Here is an 18,233-nt window from a genome sequence, read left to right on the forward strand (position 1 = left end):
CGGTTCGCGCGTTCGGCTGTTAACCGAAAGGTTGGTGATTCAAGCCCACCCAGGGACGAAGTAGAAGTTTTTATTACACACATTTTCTCATGTGTGGATTCGCGATATGAATACAATATAACACCAATGTTGCAGTCTCTGTGGCGCAATCGGTTAGCGCGTTCGGCTGTTAACCGAAAGGTTGGTGGTTCAAGCCCACCCAGGGACGAAGTATAAGTTTTTATTACACACATGTTCTCATGTGAGAATTCGCGATATGAATACAACATAACACCAATGTCGCAGAGTCTGTAGCGCCATCGGTTCGCGCGTTCGGCTGTTAACCGAAAGGTTGGTGATTCAAGCCCACCCAAGGACGAACTAGAAGTTTTTATTACACACATTTTCTCATGTGAGGATTCGCGATATGAATACAATATAACACCAATGTTGTAGTTTCTGTGGCGCAATCGGTTAGCGCGTTCGGCTGTTAACCGAAAGGTTGGTGGTTCAAGCCCACCCAGGGACGAAGGAGAAGTTTTTATTACGCACATTTTCTCACGTGTGGATTCGCGATATTAATACAACATAACACCAATGTCGCAGAGTCTGTAGCGCCATCGGTTAGCGCGTTCGGCTGTTAACCGAAAGGTTGGTTGTTCAAGCCCACCTTGGGATGAAGTAGAAGTTTTTATTACTCACATTTTCGAATGTGTGAATTCGAGATATGAATACAACATAACACCAATGTCGCCGTGTCTGTAGCGCCATCGGTTAGCGCGTTCGGCTGTTAACTGTAAGGTTGGTGGTTCAAGCCCACCCAGGGACGAAGTATAAGTTTTTATTACGCACATTTTCTCACGTGTGGATTCGCGATATTAATACAACACAACATATCACCAAGGATGCAGTCTCTGTGGCGCAATTGGTTAGTGCGTTCGGCTGTTAACCGAAAGGTTGGTGATTCAAGCCCACCCAGGGACGAAGTACAATTTTTTATTACACACATTTTCTCATGTGTGAATTCGCGATATGAAGACAATATAACACCATTGTTGTAGTCTCTGTGGCGCAATCGGTTAGCGCATTCGGCTGTTAACCGAAAGGTTGGTGGTTCAAGCCCACCCAGGGACGAAGTAGAAGTTTTTATTACACAGATTTTCTCATGTGTGAATTCGCGATATGAATAAAACATAACACCAATGTCGCAGTATCTGTAGCGCCATCGGTTCGCGCGTTCGGCTGTTAACCGAAAGGTTGGTGATTCAAGCCCACCCAGGGACGAAGTAGAAGTTTTTATTACACACATTTTCTCATGTGTGGATTCGCGATATGAATACAATATAACACCAATGTTGCAGTCTCTGTGGCGCAATCGGTTAGCGCGTTCGGCTGTTAACCGAAAGGTTGGTGGTTCAAGCCCACCCAGGGACGAAGTATAAGTTTTTATTACACACATGTTCTCATGTGAGAATTCGCGATATGAATACAACATAACACCAATGTCGCAGTGTCTGTAGCGCCATCGGTTAGCGCGTTCGGCTGTTAACCGAAAGGTTGGTGATTCAAGCCCACCCAGGGACGAAGTAGAAGTTTTTATTACACACATTTTCTCATGTGTGAATTTGCGATATGAATACAACATAACAGCAATGTCGCAGTGTCTGTAGCGCCATCGGTTAGCGCGTTCGGCTGTTAACCAAAAGGTTGGTGGTTCAAGCCCACCCAGGGACGAAGTACAAGTTTTTATTACACACATTTTCTCATGTGTGAATTCGCGATATGAAGACAATATAACACCATTGTTGTTGTCTCTGTGGCGCGTTCGGCTGTTAACCGAAAAGTTGGTGGTTCAAGCCCACCCAGGGACGAAGTAGAAGTTTTTATAACACAGATTTTCTCATGTGTGAATTCGCGATATGAATAAAACATAACACCAATGTCGCAGTGTCTGTAGCGCCATCGGTTCGCGCGTTCGGCTGTTAACCGAAAGGTTGGTGATTCAAGCCCACCCAGGGACGAAGTAGAAGTTTTTATTACACACATTTTCTCATGTGTGGATTCGCGATATGAATACAATATAACACCAATGTTGCAGTCTCTGTGGCGCAATCGGTTAGCGCGTTCGGCTGTTAACCGAAAGGTTGGTGGTTCAAGCCCACCCAGGGACGAAGTATAAGTTTTTATTACACACATGTTCTCATGTGAGAATTCGCGATATGAATACAACATAACACCAATGTCGCAGAGTCTGTAGCGCCATCGGTTCGCGCGTTCGGCTGTTAACCGAAAGGTTGGTGATTCAAGCCCACCCAAGGACGAACTAGAAGTTTTTATTACACACATTTTCTCATGTGAGGATTCGCGATATGAATACAATATAACACCAATGTTGTAGTTTCTGTGGCGCAATCGGTTAGCGCGTTCGGCTGTTAACCGAAAGGTTGGTGGTTCAAGCCCACCCAGGGACGAAGGAGAAGTTTTTATTACGCACATTTTCTCACGTGTGGATTCGCGATATTAATACAACATAACACCAATGTCGCAGAGTCTGTAGCGCCATCGGTTAGCGCGTTCGGCTGTTAACCGAAAGGTTGGTTGTTCAAGCCCACCTTGGGATGAAGTAGAAGTTTTTATTACTCACATTTTCGAATGTGTGAATTCGAGATATGAATACAACATAACACCAATGTCGCCGTGTCTGTAGCGCCATCGGTTAGCGCGTTCGGCTGTTAACTGTAAGGTTGGTGGTTCAAGCCCACCCAGGGACGAAGTAGAAGTTTTTATTACGCACATTTTCTCACGTGTGGATTCGCGATATTAATACAACACAACATATCACCAAGGATGCAGTCTCTGTGGCGCAATTGGTTAGTGCGTTCGGCTGTTAACCGAAAGGTTGGTGATTCAAGCCCACCCAGGGACGAAGTACAAGTTCTTATTACACACATTTTCTCATGTGTGAATTCGCGATATGAATACAATATAACACCAATGTTGCAGTCTCTGTGGCGCAATCGGTTAGCGCGTTTGGCTGTTAACCGAAAGGTTGGTGGTTCAAGCCCACCCAGGGACGAAGTACAATTTTTTATTACACACATTTTCTCATGTGTGAATTCGCGATATGAAGACAATATAACACCATTGTTGTAGTCTCTGTGGCGCAATCGGTTAGCGCGTTCGGCTGTTAACCGAAAGGTTGGTGGTTCAAGCCCACCCAGGGACGAAGTAGAAGTTTTTATTACACAGATTTTCTCATGTGTGAATTCGCGATATGAATAAAACATAACACCAATGTCGCAGTATCTGTAGCGCCATCGGTTCGCGCGTTCGGCTGTTAACCGAAAGGTTGGTGATTCAAGCCCACCCAGGGACGAAGTAGAAGTTTTTATTACACACATTTTCTCATGTGTGGATTCGCGATATGAATACAATATAACACCAATGTTGCAGTCTCTGTGGCGCAATCGGTTAGCGCGTTCGGCTGTTAACCGAAAGGTTGGTGGTTCAAGCCCACCCAGGGACGAAGTATAAGTTTTTATTACACACATGTTCTCATGTGAGAATTCGCGATATGAATACAACATAACACCAATGTCGCAGTGTCTGTAGCGCCATCGGTTAGCGCGTTCGGCTGTTAACCGAAAGGTTGGTGATTCAAGCCCACCCAGGGACGAAGTAGAAGTTTTTATTACACACATTTTCTCATGTGTGAATTTGCGATATGAATACAACATAACAGCAATGTCGCAGTGTCTGTAGCGCCATCGGTTAGCGCGTTCGGCTGTTAACCAAAAGGTTGGTGGTTCAAGCCCACCCAGGGACGAAGTACAAGTTTTTATTACACACATTTTCTCATGTGTGAATTCGCGATATGAAGACAATATAACACCATTGTTGTTGTCTCTGTGGCGCGTTCGGCTGTTAACCGAAAAGTTGGTGGTTCAAGCCCACCCAGGGACGAAGTAGAAGTTTTTATAACACAGATTTTCTCATGTGTGAATTCGCGATATGAATAAAACATAACACCAATGTCGCAGTGTCTGTAGCGCCATCGGTTCGCGCGTTCGGCTGTTAACCGAAAGGTTGGTGATTCAAGCCCACCCAGGGACGAAGTAGAAGTTTTTATTACACACATTTTCTCATGTGTGGATTCGCGATATGAATACAACATAACACCATTGTTACAGTCTCTGTGGCGCAATCGGTTAGCGCGTTCGGCTGTTAACTAAAAGGTTGGTGGTTCAAGCCCACCCAGGGACGAAGTACAAGTTTTTATTACACACATTTTCTCATGTGTGAATTCGCGATATGAATACAACATAACACCAATGTCGCAGAGTCTGTAGCGCTATCGGTTCGCGCGTTCGGCTGTTAACCGAAAGGTTGGTGATTCAAGCCCACCCAAGGACGAAGTAGAAGTTTTTATTACACACATTTTCTCATGTGAGGATTCGCGATATGAATACAATATAACACCATTGTTACAGTCTCTGTGGCGCAATCGGTTAGCGCGTTCGGCTGTTAACTAAAAGGTTGGTGGTTCAAGCCCACCCAGGGACGAAGTACAAGTTTTTATTACACACATTTTCTCATGTGTGAATTCGCGATATGAATACAACATAACACCAATGTCGCAGAGTCTGTAGCGCCATCGGTTCGCGCGTTCGGCTGTTAACCGAAAGGTTGGTGATTCAAGCCCACCCAAGGACGAAGTAGAAGTTTTTATTACACACATTTTCTCATGTGAGGATTCGCGATATGAATACAATATAACACCAATGTTGTAGTCTCTGTGGCGCAATCGGTTAGCGCGTTCGGCTGTTAACCGAAAGGTTGGTGGTTCAAGCCCACCCAGGGACGAAGTAGAAGTTTTATTACGCACATTTTCTCACGTGTGGATTCGCGATATTAATACAACACAACATATCACCAAGGTTGCAGTCTCTGTGGCGCAATTGGTTAGTGCGTTCGGCTGTTAACCGAAAGGTTGGTGATTCAAGCCCACCCAGGGACGAAGTAGAAGTTTTTATAACACAGATTTTCTCATGTGTGAATTCGCGATATGAATAAAACATAACACCAATGTCGCAGTGTCTGTAGCGCCATCGGTTCGCGCGTTCGGCTGTTAACCGAAAGGTTGGTGATTCAAGCCCACCCAGGGACGAAGTAGAAGTTTTTATTACACACATTTTCTCATGTGTGGATTCGCGATATGAATACAATATAACTCCAATTTTGTAGTCTCTGTGGCGCAATCGGTTAGCGCGTTCGGCTGTTAACCGAAAGGTTGGTGGTTCAAGCCCACCCAGGGACGAAGTATAAGTTTTTATTACACACATTTTCTCATGTGTGAATTCGCGATATGAATACAACATAACACCAATGTCGCAGAGTCTGTAGCGCCATCGGTTCGCGCGTTCGGCTGTTAACCGAAAGGTTGGTGATTCAAGCCCACCCAAGGACGAAGTAGAAGTTTTTATTACACACATTATCTCATGTGAGGATTCGCGATATGAATACAATATAACACCAATGTTGTAGTCTCTGTGGCGCAATCGGTTAGCGCGTTCGGCTGTTAACCGAAAGGTTGGTGGTTCAAGCCCACCCAGGGACGAAGGAGAAGTTTTTATTACGCACATTTTCTCACGTGTGGATTCGCGATATTAATACAACATAACACCAATGTCGCAGAGTCTGTAGCGCCATCGGTTAGCGCGTTCGGCTGTTAACCGAAAGGTTGGTTGTTCAAGCCCACCTTGGGATGAAGTAGAAGTTTTTATTACTCACATTTTCGAATGTGTGAATTCGAGATATGAATACAACATAACACCAATGTCGCAGTGTCTGTAGCGCCATCGGTTAGCGCGTTCGGCTGTTAACTGTAAGGTTGGTGGTTCAAGCCCATCCAGGGACGAAGTAGAAGTTTTTATTACGCACATTTTCTCACGTGTGGATTCGCGATATTAATACAACACAACATATCACCAAGGTTGCAGTCTCTGTGGCGCAATTGGTTAGTGCGTTCGGCTGTTAACCGAAAGGTTGGTGATTCAAGCCCACCCAGGGACGAAGTACAAGTTTTTATTACACACATTTTCTCATGTGTGAATTCGCGATATGAATACAATATAACACCAATGTTGCAGTCTCTGTGGCGCAATCGGTTAGCGCGTTTGGCTGTTAACCGAAAGGTTGGTGGTTCAAGCCCACCCAGGGACGAAGTACAATTTTTTATTACACACATTTTCTCATGTGTGAATTCGCGATATGAAGACAATATAACACCATTGTTGTAGTCTCTGTGGCGCAATCGGTTAGCGCGTTCGGCTGTTAACCGAAAGGTTGGTGGTTCAAGCCCACCCAGGGACGAAGTAGAAGTTTTTATTACACAGATTTTCTCATGTGTGAATTCGCGATATGAATAAAACATAACACCAATGTCGCAGTGTCTGTAGCGCCATCGGTTCGCGCGTTCGGCTGTTAACCGAAAGGTTGGTGATTCAAGCCCACCCAGGGACGAAGTAGAAGTTTTTATTACACACATTTTCTCATGTGTGGATTCGCGATATGAATACAATATAACACCAATGTTGCAGTCTCTGTGGCGCAATCGGTTAGCGCGTTCGGCTGTTAACCGAAAGGTTGGTGGTTCAAGCCCACCCAGGGACGAAGTATAAGTTTTTATTACACACATGTTCTCATGTGAGAATTTGCGATATGAATACAATAACACCAATGTCGCAGTGTCTGTAGCGCCATCGGTTAGCGCGTTCGGCTGTTAACCAAAAGGTTGGTGGTTCAAGCCCACCCAGGGACGAAGTACAAGTTTTTATTACACACATTTTCTCATGTGTGAATTCGCGATATGAAGACAATATAACACCATTGTTGTTGTCTCTGTGGCGCGTTCGGCTGTTAACCGAAAGGTTGGTGGTTCAAGCCCACCCAGGGACGAAGTAGAAGTTTTTATAACACAGATTTTCTCATGTGTGAATTCGCGATATGAATAAAACATAACACCAATGTCGCAGTGTCTGTAGCGCCATCGGTTCGCGCGTTCGGCTGTTAACCGAAAGGTTGGTGATTCAAGCCCACCCAGGGACGAAGTAGAAGTTTTTATTACACACATTTTCTCATGTGTGGATTCGCGATATGAATACAATATAACACCAATGTTGTAGTCTCTGTGGCGCAATCGGTTAGCGCGTTCGGCTGTTATCCGAAAGGTTGGTGGTTCAAGCCCACCCAGGGACGAAGTATAAGTTTTTATTACACACATGTTTTCATGTGTGAATTCGCGATATGAATACAACATAACACCGATGTCGCAGTGTCTGTAGCGCCATCGGTTAGCGCGTTCGGCTGTTAACCGAAAGGTTGGTGATTCAAGCCCACCCAGGGACGAAGTAGAAGTTTTTATTACACACATTTTCTCATGTGTGGATTCGCGATATGAATACAACATAACACCATTGTTACAGTCTCTGTGGCGCAATTGGTTAGCGCGTTCGGCTGTTAACTAAAAGGTTGGTGATTCAAGCCCACCCAGGGACGAAGTACAAGTTTTTATTACACACATTTTCTCATGTGTGAATTCGCGATATGAATACAACATAACACCAATGTCGCAGAGTCTGTAGCGCCATCGGTTCGCGCGTTCGGCTGTTAACCGAAAGGTTGGTGATTCAAGCCCACCCAAGGACGAAGTAGAAGTTTTTATTACACACATTTTCTCATGTGAGGATTCGCGATATGAATACAATATAACACCAATGTTGTAGTCTCTGTGGCGCAATCGGTTAGCGCGTTCGGCTGTTAACCGAAAGGTTGGTTGCTCAAGCCCACCCAGGGATGAAGTAGAAGTTTTTATTACACACATTTTCGAATGTGTGAATTCGAGATATGAATACAACATAACACCAATGTCGCAGTCTCTGTGGCGCAATCGATTAGCGCGTTCGGCTGTTAACCGAAAGGTTGGTTGTTCAAGCCCACCTTGGGATGAAGTAGAAGTTTTTATTACTCACATCATCGAATGTGTGAATTCGCGATATGAATACAACATAACACCAATGTCGCAGTCTCTGTGGCGCAATTGGTTAGTGCGTTCGGCTTTTAACCGAAAGGTTGGTGATTCAAGCCCACCCAGGGACGAAGTAGAAGTTTTTATAACACAGATTTTCTCATGTGTGAATTCGCGATATGAATACAATATAACACCAATGTTGTAGTCTCTGTGGCGCAATCGGTTAGCGCCTTCGGCTGTTAACCGAAAGGTTGGTGGTTCAAGCCCACCCAGGGACGAAGTATAAGTTTTTATTACACACATTTTCTCATGTGTGAATTCGCGATATGAATACAACATAACACCAATGTCGCAGAGTTTGTAGCGCCATCGGTTCGCGCGTTCGGATGTTAACCGAAAGGTTGGTGATTCAAGCCCACCCAAAGACGAAGTAGAAGTTTTTATTACACACATTTTCTCATGTGAGGATTCGCGATATGAATACAATATAACACCAACGTTGTAGTCTCTGTGGCGCAATCGGTTAGCGCGTTCGGCTGTTAACCGAAAGGTTGGTGGTTCAAGCCCACCCAGGGACGAAGGAGAAGTTTTTATTACGCACATTTTCTCACGTGTGGATTCGCGATATTAATACAACATAACACCAATGTCGCAGAGTCTGTAGCGCCATCGGTTAGCGCGTTCGGCTGTTAACCGAAAGGTTGGTTGTTCAAGCCCACCTTGGGATGAAGTAGAAGTTTTTATTACTCACATTTTCGAATGTGTGAATTCGAGATATGAATACAACATAACACCAATGTCGCAGTGTCTGTAGCGCCATCGGTTAGCGCGTTCGGCTGTTAACTGTAACGTTGGTGGTTCAAGCCCACCCAGGGACGAAGTAGAAGTTTTTATTACGCACATTTTTTCACGTGTGGATTCGCGATATTAATACAACACAACATATCACCAAGGTTGCAGTCTCTGTGGCGCAATTGGTTAGTGCGTTCGGCTGTTAACCGAAAGGTTGGTGGTTCAAGCCCACCCAGGGACGAAGTAGAAGTTTTTATTACGCACATTTTCTCACGTGTGGATTCGCGATATTAATACAACACAACATATCACCAAGGTTGCAGTCTCTGTGGCGCAATCGGTTAGTGCGTTCGGCTGTTAACCGAAAGGTTGGTGATTCAAGCCCACCCAGGGACGAAGTACAAGTTTTTATTACACACATTTTCTCATGTGTAAATTCGCGATATGAATACAATATAACACCAATGTTGCAGTCTCTGTGGCGCAATCGGTTAGCGCGTTTGGCTGTTAACCGAAAGGTTGGTGGTTCAAGCCCACCCAGGGACGAAGTAGAAGTTTTTATTACACAGATTTTCTCATGTGTGAATTCGCGATATGAATAAAACATAACACCAATGTCGCAGTCTCTGTGGCGCAATCGGTTAGCGCGTTTGGCTGTTAACCGAAAGGTTGGTGGTTCATGCCCACCCAGGGACGAAGTAGAAGTTTTTATTACACACATTTTCTCATGTGTGAATTCGCGATATGAAGACAATATAACACAATTGTTGTAGTCTCTGTGGCGCAATCGGTTAGCGCGTTCGGCTGTTAACCGAAAGGTTGGTGGTTCAAGCCCACCCAGGGACGAAGTAGAAGTTTTTATTACACAGATTTTCTCATGTGTGAATTCGCGATATGAATAAAACATAACACCAATGTCGCAGTGTCTGTAGCGCCATCGGTTCGCGCGTTCGGCTGTTAACCGAAAGGTTGGTGATTCAAGCCCACCCAGGGACGAAGTAGAAGTTTTTATTACACACATTTTCTCATGTGTGGATTCGCGATATGAATACAATATAACACCAATGTTGCAGTCTCTGTGGCGCAATCGGTTAGCGCGTTCGGCTGTTAACCGAAAGGTTGGTGGTTCAAGCCCACCCAGGGACGAAGTATAAGTTTTTATTACACACATGTTCTCATGTGAGAATTCGCGATATGAATACAACATAACACCAATGTCGCAGTGTCTGTAGCGCCATCGGTTAGCGCGTTCGGCTGTTAACCGAAAGGTTGGTGATTCAAGCCCACCCAGGGACGAAGTAGAAGTTTTTATTACACACATTTTCTCATGTGTGGATTCGCGATATGAATACAACATAACACCATTGTTACAGTCTCTGTGGTGCAATCGGTTAGCGCGTTCGGCTGTTAACTGAAAGGTTGTTGGTTCAAGCCCACCCAGGGACGAAGTACAAGTTTTTATTACACACATTTTCTCATGTGTGAATTCGCGATATGAATACAACATAACACCAATGTCGCAGAGTCTGTAGCGCCATCGGTTCGCGCGTTCGGCTGTTAACCGAAAGGTTGGTGATTCAAGCCCACCCAGGGACGAAGTAGAAGTTTTTATTACACACATTTTCTCAAGTGAGGATTCGCGATATGAATACAATATAACGCGAATGTTGTAGTCTCTGTGGCGCAATCGGTTAGCGCGTTCTGCTGTTAACCGAAAGGTTGGTGGTTCAAGCCCACCCAGGGACGAAGAAGAAGTTTTTATTACACACATTTTGTCATGTGTGAATTCGTGATATGAATACAACATAGCACCAATGTCGCAGTGGCTGTAGCGCCATCGGTTAGCGCGTTCGGCTGTTAACCGAAAGGTTGGTGGTTCAAGCCCACCCAGGGACGAAGTATAAGTTTTTATTACACACATGTTCTCATGTGTGAATTCGCGATATGAATACAACATAACACCAATGTCGCAGTGTCTGTGGCGCAATCGGTTAGCGCGTTCGGCTGTTAACCGAAAGGTTGGTGGTTCAAGCCCACCCAGGGACGAAGGAGAAGTTTTTATTACGCACATTTTCTCACGTGTGGATTCGCGATATTAATACAACATAACACCAATGTCGCAGAGTCTGTAGCGCCATCGGTTAGCGCGTTCGGCTGTTAACCGAAAGGTTGGTTGTTCAAGCCCACCTTGGGATGAAGTAGAAGTTTTTATTACTCACATTTTCGAATGTGCGAATTCGAGATATGAATACAACATAACACCAATGTCGCAGTGTCTGTAGCGCCATCGGTTAGCGCGTTCGGCTGTTAACTGTAACGTTGGTGGTTCAAGCCCACCCAGGGACGAAGTAGAAGTTTTTATTACGCACATTTTCTCACGTGTGGATTCGCGATGTTAATACAACACAACATATCACCAAGGTTGCAGTCTCTGTGGCGCAATTGGTTAGTGCGTTCGGCTGTTAACTGTAACGTTGGTGGTTCAAGCCCACCCAGGGACGAAGTACAAGTTTTTATTACACACATTTTCTCATGTGTGAATTCGCGATATGAAGACAATATAACACCATTGTTGTTGTCTCTGTTGCGCGTTCGGCTGTTAACCGAAAGGTTGGTGGTTCAAGCCCACCCAGGGACGAAGTAGAAGTTTTTATAACACAGATTTTCTCATGTGTGAATTCGCGATATGAATAAAACATAACACCAATGTCGCAGTGTCTGTAGCGCCATCGGTTCGCGCGTTCGGCTATTAACCGAAAGGTTGGTGATTCAAGCCCACCCAGGGACGAAGTAGAAGTTTTTATTACACACATTTTCTCATGTGTGGATTCGCGATATGAATACAATATAACACCAATGTTGTAGTCTCTGTGGCGCAATCGGTTAGCGCGTTCGGCTGTTAACCGAAAGGTTGGTGGTTCAAGCCCACCCAGGGACGAAGTATAAGTTTTTATTACACACATTTTCTCACGTGTGAATTCGCGATATGAATACAACATAACACCATTGTTACAGTCTCTGTGGCGCAATCGGTTAGCGCGTTCGGCTGTTAACTAAAAGGTTGGTGATTCAAGCCCACCCAGGGACGAAGTACAAGTTTTTATTACACACATTTTCTCATGTGTGAATTCGCGATATGAATACAACATAACACCAATGTCGCAGAGTCTGTAGCGCCATCGGTTAGCGCGTTCGGCTGTTAACTGAAAGGTTGTTGGTTCAAGCCCACCCAGGGACGAAGTACAAGTTTTTATTACACACATTTTCTCATGTGTGAATTCGCGATATGAATACAACATAACACCAATGTCGCAGAGTCTGTAGCGCCATAGGTTCGCGCGTTCGGCTGTTAACCGAAAGGTTGGTGATTCAAGCCCACCCAGGGACGAAGTAGAAGTTTTTATTACACACATGTTCTCATGTGTGGATTCGCGATATGAATACAACATAACACCAATGTCGCAGTGGCTGTAGCGCCATCGGTTAGCGCGTTCGGCTGTTAACCGAAAGGTTGGTGGTTCAAGCCCACCCAGGGACGAAGTATAAGTTTTTATTACACACATGTTCTCATGTGTGAATTCGCGATATGAATACAACATAACGCCAATGTCGCAGAGTCTGTAGCGCCATCTGTTCGCGCGTTCGGCTATTAACCGAAAGGTTGGTGATTCAAGCCCACCCAGGGACGAAGTAGAAGTTTTTATTACACACATTTTCTCATGTGAGGATTCGCGATATGAATACAATATAACACCAATGTTGTAGTCTCTGTGGCGCAATCGGTTAGCGCGTTCTGCTGTTAACCGAAAGGTTGGTGATTCAAGCCCACCCAAGGACGAAGTAGAAGTTTTTATTACACACATTTTCTCATGTGAGGATTCGCGATATGAATACAATATAACACCATTGTTACAGTCTCTGTGGCGCAATCGGTTAGCGCGTTCGGCTGTTAACTAAAAGGTTGGTGGTTCAAGCCCACCCAGGGACGAAGTACAAGTTTTTATTACACACATTTTCTCATGTGTGAATTCGCGATATGAATACAACATAACACCAATGTCGCAGAGTCTGTAGCGCCATCGGTTCGCGCGTTCGGCTGTTAACCGAAAGGTTGGTGATTCAAGCCCACCCAAGGACGAAGTAGAAGTTTTTATTACACACATTTTCTCATGTGAGGATTCGCGATATGAATACAATATAACACCAATGTTGTAGTCTCTGTGGCGCAATCGGTTAGCGCGTTCGGCTGTTAACCGAAAGGTTGGTGGTTCAAGCCCACCCAGGGACGAAGTAGAAGTTTTATTACGCACATTTTCTCACGTGTGGATTCGCGATATTAATACAACACAACATATCACCAAGGTTGCAGTCTCTGTGGCGCAATTGGTTAGTGCGTTCGGCTGTTAACCGAAAGGTTGGTGATTCAAGCCCACCCAGGGACGAAGTAGAAGTTTTTATAACACAGATTTTCTCATGTGTGAATTCGCGATATGAATAAAACATAACACCAATGTCGCAGTGTCTGTAGCGCCATCGGTTCGCGCGTTCGGCTGTTAACCGAAAGGTTGGTGATTCAAGCCCACCCAGGGACGAAGTAGAAGTTTTTATTACACACATTTTCTCATGTGTGGATTCGCGATATGAATACAATATAACTCCAATGTTGTAGTCTCTGTGGCGCAATCGGTTAGCGCGTTCGGCTGTTAACCGAAAGGTTGGTGGTTCAAGCCCACCCAGGGACGAAGTATAAGTTTTTATTACACACATTTTCTCATGTGTGAATTCGCGATATGAATACAACATAACACCAATGTCGCAGAGTCTGTAGCGCCATCGGTTCGCGCGTTCGGCTGTTAACCGAAAGGTTGGTGATTCAAGCCCACCCAAGGACGAAGTAGAAGTTTTTATTACACACATTATCTCATGTGAGGATTCGCGATATGAATACAATATAACACCAATGTTGTAGTCTCTGTGGCGCAATCGGTTAGCGCGTTCGGCTGTTAACCGAAAGGTTGGTGGTTCAAGCCCACCCAGGGACGAAGGAGAAGTTTTTATTACGCACATTTTCTCACGTGTGGATTCGCGATATTAATACAACATAACACCAATGTCGCAGAGTCTGTAGCGCCATCGGTTAGCGCGTTCGGCTGTTAACCGAAAGGTTGGTTGTTCAAGCCCACCTTGGGATGAAGTAGAAGTTTTTATTACTCACATTTTCGAATGTGTGAATTCGAGATATGAATACAACATAACACCAATGTCGCAGTGTCTGTAGCGCCATCGGTTAGCGCGTTCGGCTGTTAACTGTAAGGTTGGTGGTTCAAGCCCATCCAGGGACGAAGTAGAAGTTTTTATTACGCACATTTTCTCACGTGTGGATTCGCGATATTAATACAACACAACATATCACCAAGGTTGCAGTCTCTGTGGCGCAATTGGTTAGTGCGTTCGGCTGTTAACCGAAAGGTTGGTGATTCAAGCCCACCCAGGGACGAAGTACAAGTTTTTATTACACACATTTTCTCATGTGTGAATTCGCGATATGAATACAATATAACACCAATGTTGCAGTCTCTTAGGCGCAATCGGTTAGCGCGTTTGGCTGTTAACCGAAAGGTTGGTGGTTCAAGCCCACCCAGGGACGAAGTACAATTTTTTATTACACACATTTTCTCATGTGTGAATTCGCGATATGAAGACAATATAACACCATTGTTGTAGTCTCTGTGGCGCAATCGGTTAGCGCGTTCGGCTGTTAACCGTAAGGTTGGTGGTTCAAGCCCACCCAGGGACGAAGTAGAAGTTTTTATTACACAGATTTTCTCATGTGTGAATTCGCGATATGAATAAAACATAACACCAATGTCGCAGTGTCTGTAGCGCCATCGGTTCGCGCGTTCGGCTGTTAACCGAAAGGTTGGTGATTCAAGCCCACCCAGGGACGAAGTAGAAGTTTTTATTACACACATTTTCTCATGTGTGGATTCGCGATATGAATACAATATAACACCAATGTTGCAGTCTCTGTGGCGCAATCGGTTAGCGCGTTCGGCTGTTAACCGAAAGGTTGGTGGTTCAAGCCCACCCAGGGACGAAGTATAAGTTTTTATTACACACATGTTCTCATGTGAGAATTCGCGATATGAATACAACATAACACCAATGTCGCAGTGTCTGTAGCGCCATCGGTTAGCGCGTTCGGCTGTTAACCGAAAGGTTGGTGATTCAAGCCCACCCAGGGACGAAGTAGAAGTTTTTATTAAACACATTTTCTCATGTGTGAATTTGCGATATGAATACAACATAACACCAATGTCGCAGTGTCTGTAGCGCCATCGGTTAGCGCGTTCGGCTGTTAACCAAAAGGTTGGTGGTTCAAGCCCACCCAGGGACGAAGTACAAGTTTTTATTACACACATTTTCTCAATTGTGAATTCGCGATATGAAGACAATATAACACCATTGTTGTTGTCTCTGTGGCGCGATCGGCTGTTAACCGAAAGGTTGGTGGTTCAAGCCCACCCAGGGACGAAGTTGAAGTTTTTATAACACAGATTTTCTCATGTGTGAATTCGCGATATGAATAAAACATAACACCAATGTCGCAGTGTCTGTAGCGCCATCGGTTCGCGCGTTCGGCTGTTAACCGAAAGGTTGGTGATTCAAGCCCACCCAGGGACGAAGTAGAAGTTTTTATTACACACATTTTCTCATGTGTGGATTCGCGATATGAATACAATATAACACCAATGTTGTAGTCTCTGTGGCGCAATCGGTTAGCGCGTTCGGCTGTTATCCGAAAGGTTGGTGGTTCAAGCCCACCCAGGGACGAAGTATAAGTTTTTATTACACACATGTTTTCATGTGTGAATTCGCGATATGAATACAACATAACACCGATGTCGCAGTGTCTGTAGCGCCATCGGTTAGCGCGTTCGGCTGTTAACCGAAAGGTTGGTGATTCAAGCCCACCCAGGGACGAAGTAGAAGTTTTTATTACACACATTTTCTCATGTGTGGATTCGCGATATGAATACAACATAACACCATTGTTACAGTCTCTGTGGCGCAATTGGTTAGCGCGTTCGGCTGTTAACTAAAAGGTTGGTGATTCAAGCCCACCCAGGGACGAAGTACAAGTTTTTATTACACACATTTTCTCATGTGTGAATTCGCGATATGAATACAACATAACACCAATGTCGCAGAGTCTGTAGCGCCATCGGTTCGCGCGTTCGGCTGTTAACCGAAAGGTTGGTGATTCAAGCCCACCCAAGGACGAAGTAGAAGTTTTTATTACACACATTTTCTCATGTGAGGATTCGCGATATGAATACAATATAACACCAATGTTGTAGTCTCTGTGGCGCAATCGGTTAGCGCGTTCGGCTGTTAACCGAAAGGTTGGTTGCTCAAGCCCACCCAGGGATGAAGTAGAAGTTTTTATTACACACATTTTCGAATGTGTGAATTCGAGATATGAATACAACATAACACCAATGTCGCAGTCTCTGTGGCGCAATCGATTAGCGCGTTCGGCTGTTAACCGAAAGGTTGGTTGTTCAAGCCCACCTTGGGATGAAGTAGAAGTTTTTATTACTCACATCATCGAATGTGTGAATTCGCGATATGAATACAACATAACACCAATGTCGCAGTCTCTGTGGCGCAATTGGTTAGTGCGTTCGGCTTTTAACCGAAAGGTTGGTGATTCAAGCCCACCCAGGGACGAAGTAGAAGTTTTTATAACACAGATTTTCTCATGTGTGAATTCGCGATATGAATACAATATAACACCAATGTTGTAGTCTCTGTGGCGCAATCGGTTAGCGCCTTCGGCTGTTAACCGAAAGGTTGGTGGTTCAAGCCCACCCAGGGATGAAGTATAAGTTTTTATTACACACATTTTCTCATGTGTGAATTCGCGATATGAATACAACATAACACCAATGTCGCAGAGTTTGTAGCGCCATCGGTTCGCGCGTTCGGATGTTAACCGAAAGGTTGGTGATTCAAGCCCACCCAAGGACGAAGTAGAAGTTTTTATTACACACATTTTCTCATGTGAGGATTCGCGATATGAATACAATATAACACCAACGTTGTAGTCTCTGTGGCGCAATCGGTTAGCGCGTTCGGCTGTTAACCGAAAGGTTGGTGGTTCAAGCCCACCCAGGGACGAAGGAGAAGTTTTTATTACGCACATTTTCTCACGTGTGGATTCGCGATATTAATACAACATAACACCAATGTCGCAGAGTCTGTAGCGCCATCGGTTAGCGCGTTCGGCTGTTAACCGAAAGGTTGGTTGTTCAAGCCCACCTTGGGATGAAGTAGAAGTTTTTATTACTCACATTTTCGAATGTGTGAATTCGAGATATGAATACAACATAACACCAATGTCGCAGTGTCTGTAGCGCCATCGGTTAGCGCGTTCGGCTGTTAACTGTAACGTTGGTGGTTCAAGCCCACCCAGGGACGAAGTAGAAGTTTTTATTACGCACATTTTTTCACGTGTGGATTCGCGATATTAATACAACACAACATATCACCAAGGTTGCAGTCTCTGTGGCGCAATTGGTTAGTGCGTTCGGCTGTTAACCGAAAGGTTGGTGATTCAAGCCCACCCAGGGACGAAGTATAAGTTTTTATTACACACATTTTCTCATGTGTAAATTCGCGATATGAATACAATATAACACCAATGTTGCAGTCTCTGTGGCGCAATCGGTTAGCGCGTTTGGCTGTTAACCGAAAGGTTGGTGGTTCAAGCCCACCCAGGGACGAAGTAGAAGTTTTTATTACGCACATTTTCTCACGTGTGGATTCGCGATATTAATACAACACAACATATCACCAAGGTTGCAGTCTCTGTGGCGCAATCGGTTAGTGCGTTCGGCTGTTAACCGAAAGGTTGGTGATTCAAGCCCACCCAGGGACGAAGTACAAGTTTTTATTACACACATTTTCTCATGTGTAAATTCGCGATATGAATACAATATAACACCAATGTTGCAGTCTCTGTGGCGCAATCGGTTAGCGCGTTTGGCTGTTAACCGAAAGGTTGGTGGTTCAAGCCCACCCAGGGACGAAGTAGAAGTTTTTATTACACAGATTTTCTCATGTGTGAATTCGCGATATGAATAAAACATAACACCAATGTCGCAGTCTCTGTGGCGCAATCGGTTAGCGCGTTTGGCTGTTAACCGAAAGGTTGGTGGTTCATGCCCACCCAGGGACGAAGTAGAAGTTTTTATTACACACATTTTCTCATGTGTGAATTCGCGATATGAAGACAATATAACACAATTGTTGTAGTCTCTGTGGCGCAATCGGTTAGCGCGTTCGGCTGTTAACCGAAAGGTTGGTGGTTCAAGCCCACCCAGGGACGAAGTAGAAGTTTTTATTACACAGATTTTCTCATGTGTGA

At 44.7% G+C, this 18,233-nt stretch overlaps 20 non-coding genes across 20 annotated transcripts; all 20 read left to right on the forward strand.

Moving 5' to 3' along the window:
* The first annotated feature begins 134 nt into the window (after window positions 1-134).
* TRNAN-GUU (transfer RNA asparagine (anticodon GUU)) lies at window positions 135-208 on the forward strand. Its single transcript has one exon. It is a non-coding gene; the product is annotated as a tRNA-Asn (tRNA).
* A 1,131-nt stretch (window positions 209-1,339) lies between these two features.
* Window positions 1,340-1,413, forward strand: TRNAN-GUU (transfer RNA asparagine (anticodon GUU)). Its single transcript has one exon. It is a non-coding gene; the product is annotated as a tRNA-Asn (tRNA).
* Window positions 1,414-2,076: 663 nt separating this feature from the next.
* On the forward strand, window positions 2,077-2,150 carry TRNAN-GUU (transfer RNA asparagine (anticodon GUU)). The gene has a single exon. It is a non-coding gene; the product is annotated as a tRNA-Asn (tRNA).
* Window positions 2,151-3,131: 981 nt separating this feature from the next.
* Window positions 3,132-3,205, forward strand: TRNAN-GUU (transfer RNA asparagine (anticodon GUU)). Its single transcript has one exon. It is a non-coding gene; the product is annotated as a tRNA-Asn (tRNA).
* Window positions 3,206-3,431: 226 nt separating this feature from the next.
* Window positions 3,432-3,505, forward strand: TRNAN-GUU (transfer RNA asparagine (anticodon GUU)). The gene has a single exon. It is a non-coding gene; the product is annotated as a tRNA-Asn (tRNA).
* Window positions 3,506-4,768: 1,263 nt separating this feature from the next.
* Window positions 4,769-4,842, forward strand: TRNAN-GUU (transfer RNA asparagine (anticodon GUU)). Its single transcript has one exon. It is a non-coding gene; the product is annotated as a tRNA-Asn (tRNA).
* A 380-nt stretch (window positions 4,843-5,222) lies between these two features.
* TRNAN-GUU (transfer RNA asparagine (anticodon GUU)) lies at window positions 5,223-5,296 on the forward strand. The gene has a single exon. It is a non-coding gene; the product is annotated as a tRNA-Asn (tRNA).
* Window positions 5,297-5,522: 226 nt separating this feature from the next.
* Window positions 5,523-5,596, forward strand: TRNAN-GUU (transfer RNA asparagine (anticodon GUU)). Its single transcript has one exon. It is a non-coding gene; the product is annotated as a tRNA-Asn (tRNA).
* Window positions 5,597-6,277: 681 nt separating this feature from the next.
* TRNAN-GUU (transfer RNA asparagine (anticodon GUU)) lies at window positions 6,278-6,351 on the forward strand. The gene has a single exon. It is a non-coding gene; the product is annotated as a tRNA-Asn (tRNA).
* Window positions 6,352-6,577: 226 nt separating this feature from the next.
* TRNAN-GUU (transfer RNA asparagine (anticodon GUU)) lies at window positions 6,578-6,651 on the forward strand. The gene has a single exon. It is a non-coding gene; the product is annotated as a tRNA-Asn (tRNA).
* Window positions 6,652-8,512: 1,861 nt separating this feature from the next.
* TRNAN-GUU (transfer RNA asparagine (anticodon GUU)) lies at window positions 8,513-8,586 on the forward strand. Its single transcript has one exon. It is a non-coding gene; the product is annotated as a tRNA-Asn (tRNA).
* A 986-nt stretch (window positions 8,587-9,572) lies between these two features.
* On the forward strand, window positions 9,573-9,646 carry TRNAN-GUU (transfer RNA asparagine (anticodon GUU)). The gene has a single exon. It is a non-coding gene; the product is annotated as a tRNA-Asn (tRNA).
* A 226-nt stretch (window positions 9,647-9,872) lies between these two features.
* Window positions 9,873-9,946, forward strand: TRNAN-GUU (transfer RNA asparagine (anticodon GUU)). The gene has a single exon. It is a non-coding gene; the product is annotated as a tRNA-Asn (tRNA).
* A 1,718-nt stretch (window positions 9,947-11,664) lies between these two features.
* On the forward strand, window positions 11,665-11,738 carry TRNAN-GUU (transfer RNA asparagine (anticodon GUU)). Its single transcript has one exon. It is a non-coding gene; the product is annotated as a tRNA-Asn (tRNA).
* A 1,276-nt stretch (window positions 11,739-13,014) lies between these two features.
* TRNAN-GUU (transfer RNA asparagine (anticodon GUU)) lies at window positions 13,015-13,088 on the forward strand. The gene has a single exon. It is a non-coding gene; the product is annotated as a tRNA-Asn (tRNA).
* Window positions 13,089-13,468: 380 nt separating this feature from the next.
* On the forward strand, window positions 13,469-13,542 carry TRNAN-GUU (transfer RNA asparagine (anticodon GUU)). Its single transcript has one exon. It is a non-coding gene; the product is annotated as a tRNA-Asn (tRNA).
* A 226-nt stretch (window positions 13,543-13,768) lies between these two features.
* On the forward strand, window positions 13,769-13,842 carry TRNAN-GUU (transfer RNA asparagine (anticodon GUU)). The gene has a single exon. It is a non-coding gene; the product is annotated as a tRNA-Asn (tRNA).
* Window positions 13,843-14,823: 981 nt separating this feature from the next.
* Window positions 14,824-14,897, forward strand: TRNAN-GUU (transfer RNA asparagine (anticodon GUU)). Its single transcript has one exon. It is a non-coding gene; the product is annotated as a tRNA-Asn (tRNA).
* A 2,013-nt stretch (window positions 14,898-16,910) lies between these two features.
* TRNAN-GUU (transfer RNA asparagine (anticodon GUU)) lies at window positions 16,911-16,984 on the forward strand. The gene has a single exon. It is a non-coding gene; the product is annotated as a tRNA-Asn (tRNA).
* A 1,136-nt stretch (window positions 16,985-18,120) lies between these two features.
* On the forward strand, window positions 18,121-18,194 carry TRNAN-GUU (transfer RNA asparagine (anticodon GUU)). Its single transcript has one exon. It is a non-coding gene; the product is annotated as a tRNA-Asn (tRNA).
* The last annotated feature ends 39 nt before the right edge of the window (window positions 18,195-18,233 follow it).

The sequence above is a fragment of the Saccoglossus kowalevskii genome, chromosome 6 (assembly GCF_978046115.1).
Source record: "Saccoglossus kowalevskii chromosome 6, keSacKowa6.1, whole genome shotgun sequence".
NCBI classification, from domain to species: Eukaryota; Metazoa; Hemichordata; class Enteropneusta; family Harrimaniidae; genus Saccoglossus; species Saccoglossus kowalevskii.